Genomic DNA, 12,456 nt, shown 5'->3' with positions numbered 1-12,456 from the left:
GATTTTAGAATCAAAATAGTTGGCCAGATCCTGACTTCTGTCGGGGGGGGGGGGAGTGAGACGAGGGAGCTGTAGGGATGTTCAGTAGTTCTTTAACTATCCGGTATGATTCCTTGGAGGAGTTTGTGGCGGTTTTGATTCTATTATCATAATATGACGATTTGGCTGACTTCAAGGCAGTTTTGTAGCGTCTTACTGCCATGTGATACATGTCTTTGTTACTGTGGAGCCAGTCTTTCCTCCACACTCTCTCGGCCTTTTTACACTCTTTACGGAGCGCTCTGAGGTCGGGATTATACCAAGGTGCGTGGCCCTTGATCTTATTTTTGACCTCTCGGTTTTTAAAAGGAATGAGGCTGCCACGGAGGAGGAAATCCAGTCTCTGACCTGAGTGTCCGCAATGGCGGGGTCGGCTGTGAGACTGGGGGTGGTGGCATCCAGAGCCAGGGCCCAGTCTTCCACCGAAAGTCTGGCCCAGGATCTGTTCTTGGTGAAGGTTGGAGGTTTATGAGGTTTTTTAAACGAACCTGGGAGGAAGACCGAAACCAAGAAATGATCTGTCCACGGGAGGGGGAGGGAGTTAGTGAACTGAAGGGCAGGAATGTTAGAGAACACAGGGTCGAGCAGATGTCCTTTCAAATGCGTGGCTCCTGAATTAGCCAGGGAGAGGCCGAGGGCGCCCAGATCATAAATAAGGTCGGATGCTCCTGTGTCGAATGGGTCGTCGAAATGGATGTTGAGGTCACCTGTAATCAGGAAGTTAGAAGTTAGGTGGGCCAGGGATGCGACGGTTTCCAGAAAAGCAGCAGAGAAGGGGCCGAAGTGCCCTGGGGGCCGGTAGACCAGAAGGCCCGACAGGGAGTTGGTCGGGGAAAGCTGGAGCGAGAAATGGCAGCTCTCTGACTCCTGGCTCTGAGTCTCAGTGGATCGACAGGTAAAGTAGTCTCGGTGAATGATAGCCAGTCCTCCTCCTCGACCAAGAGGACGGGGTTGGGACATGATAAGAAAGCCCGGGGGGAGGGCTGAGACTATGTCGGAGTTAGAGTGTCCGGTGATCCATGTTTCGGTTAGAAAAAGTATATCTAACTCGTAATCGACGATAAGATGGTTTATGAGTAGTGCGTGCTTTGGCAGCGATCTGCAATTGAGTGTCGCTATTTTGAGACCCGGGAGCGGGGGGGTAGTACTGGGAACGGTTAAATTTCCAATTTTGCAGGAGTTGCATATAGTGAAGGGGTCGGTGGGGTCGGATATAACATGGCAGTTGCTGTTTCTCGTAGGTCTGAGGCTGAGGAGATCTCGACGAGAATAGTGTCTCCTTGTGGCAGTGGGATCCGGCATAGTATCTGGCCCTGTGCCCGGTCGTGCGCGGACGGGCGCAGACGGGCTTGCCTAGGCGCGCCTTCGGCGCGCAAACCGCGCTCCCGCTGCGCTCGTCCGCTGCGCTGGTATGGCCGGCACATTAGAGGTGAGGGGAAGGGGGCGTGGCCTCGAAGTGGGCGTGTCCACCCCTCGAGCGGCAAAGGCTGTTGGAGGGGAGTCTCCCTGTCTCAGCCCTCAATCGGCTGTCAACGAGCAACTGACCAACTCCCTCCAAGCAAACACCTCCAGGCAACCCACCCCAGTCCATCTTCCACAGTCATCACACCACTGCAACAGCCCTCATTGCCACCACCAAGGACATCTTGGACCCTGCTCAACAATGGTGAGACCACCACACTCACCCCCTCGACCTCTCAACAGCATTCTACACTATGTGCTACCACACTGTCAGATCACACATCTCCAACACTGGGATCCAGAGGAGGGCCTAGGATGAAATCGCCAAGTACCTCACCAGCAAGGCCCAGGGAGTCTGCCTCCCCCTTCAGCCCTTAGTACACTGGGATCACCGGGCCAATGCCCCAGGGCTCATCTCTCAGGGTCACAATCTTCAATGTCTCCTTAAACCCCCTCTCCACCATCACATGCGCACACGACCTCATCATCACCCAGCAGCTCCTCACTCTCACCAGAGACCCAGCCACTCCCAGATCCAACCTTCAAGAGGGCATATGGTGCGTTGATGAATGGATGAACATCAGCCATCTGGGGCTGGACTTGGACAAGACTGAGGTCATCATCTGATGATTGTCCCCTTACAGCTACTACCTGGCTGAACTCCCTGGTGTCCCGCCGGTATGCCTCCATGATGTTGCGTAGTTGAGACATACCAAGCCCTACAGCTGGCTGGTCAGGTTCTCCAACCACCCCTGCCCACACGAGCCTGGCCTGCCATTGTGGGCACATCGGGTCGACGGGACCCCTGAGGGATGGCAGTGGTGGTGCTGTCTGCCACCTCCTGGATGCCCGGCGAATCTTGTCCCTCATTGTCAGACTGGCTCATTTGACTGTGGGCAGGGCTCCGAGATGTCTGCTGGAATGTGGTGGTAATGGTGGTGGTGGTTGGCGCCGATGTTACTGATCCAGGTGCTGCCCCAGAGGTGCCAGGTTGGTTGGGGTCATCTGTGGAGTGGTGAGAGGATCGCTGTCGGTGGGATGAGGGGCCTGTGGAGCCTGGGACTGTGATTCATCTCCCCGATTGTTGGGAGTAGATTCCGCACGTTGCCCTGTGGGTATGGAAGACAGACAATGTTAATGTCATTTAATGCAACACCCATTTTTCAGACACATTGTAGTTGGCAATGTTCTACCTGGTAGTTGTCTATGCTTTGGATTGTCCTCAATGTTCACTTGTGGATGGGTATGTTGTGGGGTCAGATTGATCTGTGCTCCGGAGTCATTGACAGGTGGGGGCATATTTACAATAACTGGCACAGCCCTGCATATCAGCAGGGATTGGCCAGTCATTGTGCACCACAGCTATGCCAGCATGGATGCGACACATTTACAATGCAGAGCACCATTGGGGAAAGACGTCACAGCTGCGTAACGCATCTTTGACGTAGAAGTGGCGCATTGCTGGAGTTGCATCATCGGCCCAACGCAGCTCCAGCAATGCTCTATGGGGCCCTATATGCACAATGCTGCATCAATCCTTACGCCTGCTTCAAGCATGCACTGGGTTTTGATGCAGCATGTGCTTAAAAGTGAGTGAGTGAAATCTTGTAGGTTTCACTCAGCCACTTTTGGGAGGTGTTGCTGCGCCAGAACGCCCACCCACCCCACCCGCGCCAGAACACTTACTTCTGGCGCAAGGCTTTAGAACGTGACACATCTCCCAGATGTGTCACCTTGTAAATACACAGCACCATGGCGTCTCTTTTGTGCGGCCGCTGCATCACAAAGGTGACGCAAGGGCAGCGTGAAAGAAGCGCAAGGGGCTTGTGAATATGCACCTTGCATTTTTTGCTTGGATGCTTCATCAGATATGTATTGGTTTTGTTGTGTTACATGACCATTGTGACAGTGGGGCACTTCATTACCTGTCCCAGGAGGGTATGTTTGTTTAAGGGGTGTGTGACAGGCCATGCTGGTTGTTGCAGTCTCCCCCTCCCCCTTGCACCCTTCTCCCCTCCCACTTGTACCCTTCTCCCATTCCCCCTTGCACCCTTCTCCTCCTCCCCCTTGCACCCTTCTCTCCCTCCCCCTTGTACCCTTCTCCCCCTCCCACCCTTCCCCTCCCCCTTGCACCCTTCTCCCCCTTCCCCTTGCACCCTTCTCGCCCTCTGCCTTGCACCCTTCTCGGACACCCCCTTGCACCCTTCCCACCCATTGGAGGGGGCTAAAACCTGGAACAATGTCACCATTTCAAAAGCATGATGGACTAGGTCCGGCCCTGACTGGGCCCACACCAGACGCACTGGCGATCCAGGGGGGCAAGAGCCCCCCTTGCCCCCCCGCGGACGCCCATGCAATTGGGTTTGATTTGGAGTCCCATCTCGCGCTGGACGGGAGTCGCAGGGCGCAGAGGCAGGGATTAAGACACGCCTGATCGGAGTCCCTGTGTGGCATTGAATAAGGGCCCGGCTACAACCAGTAGCGGTAAGCGCGCTGTGATTAGGAACTGTTTGGGGGCCATGAGGGAGGAGGAAGCTGGATCTCGCCCGTGTCGTGCCCAGTTTAATTAAATGAGAATGCGCCATGCTCCCCTTGTGATTTACTGGCTAAAGTAACTCAGCTGTATTTTTAAGCAGAGTCTTTCAAGTGATGGGATAATCAAGACTCGGCCCGCGCTGCGTGCAGTTTATGTGACTAAAAATGCGCTATGCTCTCCTTATGAACTACCGGATAAATAATCTGGCTGGTTGTTTTAAGGAAAAGTACTGACATCGACAGTTTGGTAAACTGTTTGGTTTTAAAATATCAAGGGGGCGTGTACATTATTTTAGCATCTGAGTGAGGACAGGGCAATGACAACTTGCAGGAGAATGCACATTTGCTATTGAAAATAGGGGCATAATATGTATATGCACATCATAAATGTGGAGCCACTTTCACATTGTGTCCTTCATCTACTCATTGGACGCGAACAGCATTGAATGCAGAATGTGAGGTAGCTAGATAGACCGTAATAATTCAATTCTTTTTTTCAAAAACGTGTTTTTAGGTGATAGGACCTTTGGGCATTCAATGTGGGGAAACGCGATCGATTGACACATATCAGACTTCCCCTTCCCACCATGCATGATTCCAGGTATATATGATGGACGCAACCGGATGGTGGGTGATAGATGATTTTAGAGTGATAACACATTAGATCAGTGTTAAGCAGAGTGTGTTCACAGATGACGTTTCCTCTTGTTTTTATACCATCATAGGTTTGATGTGAGCCTACCGTGAGATTTTAATTTGGAACGCCAGCAGCCCTGAAGAAGTTGCCTGAAATTCCTCATGGGTAATAAAAAATGTCGGCGCAATTGATTATGGTTTGATTGGAACCATTTTGAGTTTGGGAAGCTAGCAGCATTAAATAAAGGTAGTTTCAGCTAGGTAGATTCACCAAGTTTTAGTTGTGAGGATTCTCTGTCTATATCCTCTTGGGCTCCATTGGGCGTACATGCTAGGAGCATGTTATGACACTTAGGGTTTGAGTTTTGCCTGATTTCATGGGTTAAGGTTTATGTTAAATAACACATACACACATGTTTCTTTAAACGGGAAAGGTGGCTACCAATGATGATAAGTGCACTTGCTGACGAGTACCAGCTAGCAGTCCCCTTGGTGTTACGACCGTGAGGTGCCTAAATTCCTCTCCACACTTTTTTCTTACACATTGGGTGGATTATGATGATATAAACATTTTTAGAATTTGGATACACCACAGATTAGGGACCTAGTTAGGCCCATGAGGGAGCGATAAAGTTTTTAGTGACCCCTCCATTGCTGGATATACAGTGTTGGGTGTATTGTTTGGTGATCAGGCCTATTGTTGATTGGTAACACGTTGAGTGGGGGCGGCCTGATCCCCTCTTCTTCCCCCTGTAGCTCCTATATTTTGGATGATTTAAGGACGGCGGCTCAGCTGTGAGATCTTTCAATTGAACTATTCTGTGAGGATTTCGCCTTCTGTCAATCACACTGACACCAGCTTTAACTTGATCCCTTGTTTTTTAAAAGGGGGTTTGATTTTATTGACATTTTCCAAGTCTTGCCATGGACAGGAATTGTTTGGCCTTTACAGACGAACAAATAGCGCTGTCCTAGCTGGGCCCTCGCTCTTGCCCGATGCTCCACTAACGGCTAACTGTACGGCGAGAGAAGAATGGGAGAAACTATCAAATACTAAAAAGCGCCATGTTTGTATTGCTCTCCACGGGGCGCTCATGACCGAGTATCTTTGGGCAGGAGCAGCTCCCCAGAGTTTATTAGTAAGAATTGAACCAAAATTATTTTTGGAGGACAAAGAGTTCAGGGTAAATTGGAGCTATATAGCAAATAAATGCACCAGGGATTGGCTGGTTTTGATTATTAATACCGCTAAGAGACTCAGTGAGGCACTATTAGCAGAAATCCTTGAGTTAGAAGAAAGTATTAAGAGGGACAACACCATTATGGACGCTAAAGAGCAACTGGCAAGAATCCATGGTGATTTACTAGATTATAAGACCTATATGGTAAATCAAAATATCAAGGGTCTAACAAGGAACCTGGAACGTTTTACACATGAGTGGGCATACCCCTATGTAGAGGACAAGTATTATCAGTCGTCGATAGAACAGCCCCACTATCAGAATCAACAGAAGGGTGGGCGTAAACAGTTTAGACGAACTCCAGCTAATTGGACATTTGACAACACAAGTAGCGAAGAGGAAGAGTTAGGAGAGCAACAACCTTCAACATCAAATCAGAGCCGAGTTAGATTCACCCCAGAAACAAGAACTAACAAGGACCTGGGGGCCCTACTAAGATCTTTTTTAGACCAAGGCCACATGGGCAACTGGGGTAGAGGGGGTCCAGCACAGCGAGGCAGAGGAAGAGGCAGGCCCAATCACATAGCAACATGGAAGGTATACTCCTCTGTCATCACACGCAGTCGAGGCAGAAAACATCAGTGATGCCCTCTTGTGTTGAGTTGTCAGATGCCCAACTTCTCTTTAATGATATTGTTATTAATCTATCCGACTACACATTGTCTCAGGACGAGTCCAGAATATTAAATAAGGGGTTGGGGTTTGTGCCCACCCCACATCACGACACTTTTAATTGCCGGACAGAGATTTTCGAAATGATGAGGAAAATAAAAATTCAAAAATTCTTTAGTGGCAAAGAAAAGGAACCTCAATCTGTCTTCTCGACCAACCTACGTCGTCTATCTAGCTATCTAGCTTTTGTCCTCCGACCTCAGCAGTGGGCCCTGAGGTTGCTGTATTTGAACGGTGTGTGATTCAAAACATAGAGGCTTTGGAACAGATACACAACAATGCCCGCCCAAATAATATGAGTAAGAATGATTGGGCAGCAGTTAAATCTTTACAAGATAATAAATCTATTACTATCAAACAAGCCGATAAGGGCGGGCTGTTGTGGTACTCAATGCCAGCGAATATGAGGCAGAGGTGTTCAGGCTATTGGGGTGCCGCACCACTTACCATCCTTTAATGCTGGACCCCACACCTGATCTACAATGTACCATCAAGTCTATGGTTGGAGAGGCACTGGGGAAAAAATGGATTACGAACAATGAAGTGAACTTCCTAGTGAATCAAAACCTAGAGTTCCGGCATTTTACATCTTGCCAAAGATTCACAAGCCCCATCGACCCCCCCAGGCCGACCGATTGTTTCTGGTATCCAATCAGTATTGGAACCCCTGTCCCAATTCTCGGATTTCTTTCTGAGGGAATCTGTCATCATGCTACCCTCCTTTGTGCAAGACACAACGGATATATTGAATATCTTAAAAACAGTGTCATTTGATTCTCGTAACCAATTCTTGGTTACGATCGATAGTGAATCGCTATACACCAGTATACCCCAAGACGCCATGCTGGTGGCAGCAGCGCGGGCACTTGGGGTATCAGAGTGGTTTTATGACACCCCGCAGTCTTTAGTTTTGAAGTGCATTGAGCTGGCACTAACCAAAAATTTTTGGGAGTACCAGAACCAACTATATCTCCAGGTTTCGGGAACTTCAATGGGTGCAACATTTTTTCCCAGCCTGGCCTGCTTAGGCCAGTTTGAAGAGAATGTCATCCATCACATCTCTAATCCCTTCAGAGAGAATATTTCTCTTTGGGGGCGATATATAGATGGCGTCTTGTGCATCTGGACTGGCTCAGAGGAGCTCCTGATGTCATTCTTTGACTTGTTCAACCAAGTTGATGGGTGTTTGCGGTTCACTTGGTCCTACAGTAGGACGACTGCTGTGTATTTGGATGTTGACATTACAGCGAGCTAGCATGGCTTAACTACCAATGTTCACCAGAAGTCTAGTGACAGGAATTCCCTGTTACATTATCGCTCCTTCCATCCACGATCCCTTCGGGATAATCTCCTGGTAGGCCAGTTTTTAAGATATCGGCGTAGCTGCTCCACGATTGAGAAGTTTATTGAACAATCAGATGAACTGGTGGGGAAGTTGAGAGCCAGGGGACATCAGACTAAAACTATTAAACATGCACACACACGAGCCTTAAACACTCCCTTCGCGATGCACTGCTTGAGAGGAATACGAAAACAAAATCTGATTGTCTCCCTGTGGTAACTACATTTGATCCACTATCTACTAAAGTAAGGCAGATTGTGCGAAAACATTGGTCCATCCTAGACACCGAGACTAGCAAAATGCCTCCGCCTGCTTTGCTTTTAGAAGGGCCCCCAGCCTAAAAGATAAACTGGTGCATACTTGCAGAACATTAACTTCATCAACTTCTAATCTCCCCTCGGGTCATTATCCATGTGGAGGTTGTACTGTATGCAGACTTATAAAAGCGACAAAATGTGTCACTTTAGAAAATGGCAGAGTCTGGCACCTTAGCGACTTGAGTAATTGAAATACAAATAATGTCATTTACAGGTTAACATGTGACTGTGGATTACATTATCTTGGGCTTACCTCTAGGAAGGTGAAGATCCGAATGCAGGAGCATTTGAGCAACCTTAAGGCTAAGAAGCTGACAACAAGGCTGGTGCAGCATTTTCAAGATAAACAGCATGACCCCAGGGATCTGAGGTGGACTGTTCTTGAAAGGGTCATGGGTGAGACCCACAATATTGAATCTATCTTAGCTAGAAAGGAGGCAAAATTAATCTTTTCGGAAAAAGCTGACAAGTTTGGATTAAATGACTCCATTGAGTGGAGCAACTGTTCTAGACCATAGGTGTGCTCCAGCTCTCGCACCTCTGATTGATGAATTTTGTATGTATTGGAATGCAGCGAGCTACGCAGGGGTGAGAATCCTGGTATGTTCAGCATCACACGACCCAGCGGGTGATTTTGGCCACCATAACAATTATTGTAAAATACCCCCGTTTACACATAATGGTGGAGGTTGATACATTTGCATGGTGGTAACTACTGACTGGCAAATTATATAACAACCTCGAGTTTGGTGCACATTGTGTATAGGTTCTAAAAAATGTGTCTAGAAATGAACCATAAAGTGAGCGTGGTATACAGTTTTTTCAGCAAAGGTTGCCCGCACTAAGATGGCCGACGGCGTTTTCGAACATTTTAACCTGTTCTAAGATGGCTGCCAGATCGGTGGATAGTGGTGTGAATCTCATGCAGGACGGGAGGTGCAGGGCGCAGAGGCAGGGATTAGGACACCCATGATCGGCGTGTCTGTGTGGCATTGAATATTAGGAACTGTTTGGGGGCCATGAGCGAGGAGGAAGCTGGATCTCGCCTGCGTCGTGCCCAGTTTAACTAAATGAGAACGCGCCATGCTCCCCTTGTTATTTACTGGCTTAAGTAACTCGGCTGTATTTTTTAAGCAGAGTCTTTCAAGTGAAGGGATAATCAAGACTCGGCCCGCGCTGCTTGCAGTTTATATGACTATAAACGCGCTATGCTCTCCTTATGAAATACCGGCGGAAAAATCTGGCTGGTTGTTTTAAGGAGAAGTACTGACAGCGACAGGTTGGTCAACTGTTCGGTTTTAAAATATCAAGGGGCCGTGTACATTATTTTAGCATCTGAGTGAGGACAGGGCAATGACAACTTGCAGGAGAGTGCACATTTGCTATTGAAAATAGGGGCATAATATGTATACGCACATCATAAAAGTGGGGCCACTTTCACATTGTGTCCTTCATCTACTCATTGGTCGCAAACAACATTGAATGCAGAATGTGAGGTAGCTAGATAGACTGTAGTACTGTAGTAATTTTTTTTTTTTCAAAAACTTGTTTTTAGGTGATAGGACCTTTGGGCATTCATTGTGGGGAAACGCGATTGATTGACGCATATTGGTGCCTCCTTTCCTCTCCACACTTTTTCCTTACACATTGGGTGGATTATGATGGTATAAACATTTTTAGAATTTGGATACACCACAGCTTAGGGACCGTGTGCATTATTGTACCGCTGATCTGCAGCTGTTCTTGGGTTGCGGAGAGGTGCCATTAGCCATGGCATGTTGGGATATCCCGAGTCCCCTACATACATACATACATCATGTAAATAGGTGGGTCAGGAGATGCCGTCAGAGCAAAAGATACTGAAACACACAGGACAAACAGAGTTTACCCACCAACAAAACTTGTTGCGCAGCTGCAGCATCATTTGTGACACCCTGCTACGCCTCATGATGAATGCATTGTATGCCGATCCTGGAAAACGTGCACAAACGTGGGTAATCAGTATGTTAGCAAGACACACCACAAGGGCGTTTATTGAATGATAATGTTTACGGTTGCGGTAAGCCTTCTCCTGTGCCTGTGGTGGCACCAAAAAACACATGTGTCCCATCAATGGACCCAATGACATGTGGCATCCCTCCCAGGGCATAGAAATCACCCTTGACATCTCTCAACTCTTCAGGAGTAGGAGATTTGATGAATTCACCAATGTGCTCCAACATGGCTGCCAAAACATCACGTAGGACATGGATGAACATTGTCTGTGCCATTCCACCAACATCAGCTATGGTTAATTGAAACGTACCTGTAGCAAAAAAATTGAGTGCTGCCCTCACCTTTAACCCGTTTGCCGCGGCCGTGATTTCGCAGCAGTGCGGCACTTCCGCAAAACGGGCGGGGCCGCGTCAGCTGTTGGACATGCACAGCACTACAAAGGTAGTGCTCGTGACGTACAACGGCCGATTGCAGCACTTAAGGGGTTATCTTGGGGGTCAGCGCAGTAGGATATCTGTGTTGTGGTTGGAGATGTGGTGCCAGCTTATTCGTCAACTCCTGAATCAACTGTTGAGTGAATCTGTAACGTCAAATGCAGGCACGTTCCCTCATGGTAGCCAAGTCTTGGAATGGCCTTGGTAGAGGTGGTGCCCTGCAGGACATATTTGGGAATAATGGAGATTAACAGTCAGCCAACATCAATGACAATGTACATGGCACATGCAAAACTGCTACTAGACATCATGTCACTATGGACAATAATGTGCACAACAAATGTGCAATACATCCAGGACACATATGCCAGCTTGCTGGCACTCCTACAAAAAGCCAGATACACCTGTTGATTGACAAATAAACATGACATGCCCTGAAATGAGCTGCTGGGCCGGTCTGAGTGAACAGCCCGAGATATCACTGGAGTGACACACATCACCATACCTGCAGTGGAAGGTTGTCATCCCATCCAGACAGATGACTGCAAGGCACATGCACAGGTCACATGGAATGTCAAATGTACATTTCAAACACATTGCGATTAAGGTGCACACGTGACAACAAAACAACACAGCCATTATCACGACGCAGACATGTATGCCTGGGGAAATATGATGTCTGATGCCATCAGACCCAACAGCCGTGGGAATGCACATGTGGCATGGTGTGCGTAGATGTGAAACCATTCCCATCCCAACACAGACCCATGTTAGATGCACCAACAGCAGATGCAGTTTACAGAACACAAACAGAAAGCTCATAGTAACACATGACACACACCTGACATAGTCACATAGGGTCATGCTGAGCGTGACATGTCAGTTGACAAAGTGCCCCAGTCCCTGGCATCAGGAGATAGGTGCTGGTAGTGATGACTGTGCCATCCCAGTGTTGCTGTGCATGACAAAATCTGCCTACAAGTGTCAAGGTGATGTGTGTCACATAGTGCCCCATCACACATGACATGTGTCCACAGGTCATCACACATCGATTGTGCAACAAGATAAGATGCCCTGTGCTTTATCACTGGCTGCCACACCTAGGGCCTGCACATGAAAGTATGCAATGACAAGTACTTGATAGACATCCTTGTGCGAACTGTACTCCTTCATCCCTGCCGTGTGTGCGCCTCGTATCACTATTGTAATGGTGCCATACATGAGTGTGTGAACCGCACCGTACCCCTGCATTCACATCAGCGTGTTAAACGCACCGTACCCATGCATTTGCATCACCATGTGAAACGCACCGTACCCCTGTGTGTGAAATGAACCATGTGCAACGCACCGTACCCCTGCTTGTGAAAAGCACTGTGTTGAAGGCACCATACCCCTGCATTCGCATCACTATATGAAATGCACCGTACCCCTGCATTCGCATCACCATGTGAAACGCACCGTACCCCTGCGTGTGAAACGCACCATGTGAAACGCACCGTACCCCTGCGTGTGAAACGCACGATGTAAAATGCACCGAACCCCTGCATGTGAAAAGCACAGTGTGGAAGGTACCGTACCCCTGCATTCGCATCACCATTTGAAAAGCACCGTGCCCCTGCATTCGCATCACCAAGTGAAACGCACGTACCCCTGCATTCACATCACCATGTGAAATGCACTGTGCCTCTGCGTGTGGAACGCACCATGTGAAACGCACCGTACCCCTGCGTGTGAAAAGCACTATGTGGAAGGCACCGTACCGCTGCATTTGCATCACCATGTGA

This window comes from Lissotriton vulgaris, chromosome 6, assembly GCF_964263255.1.
Source record: "Lissotriton vulgaris chromosome 6, aLisVul1.2, whole genome shotgun sequence".
NCBI lineage: Eukaryota > Metazoa > Chordata > Amphibia > Caudata > Salamandridae > Lissotriton > Lissotriton vulgaris.
The sequence above is the reverse complement of the archived record's forward strand: the minus strand, read 5'-3'. Positions refer to the sequence as shown.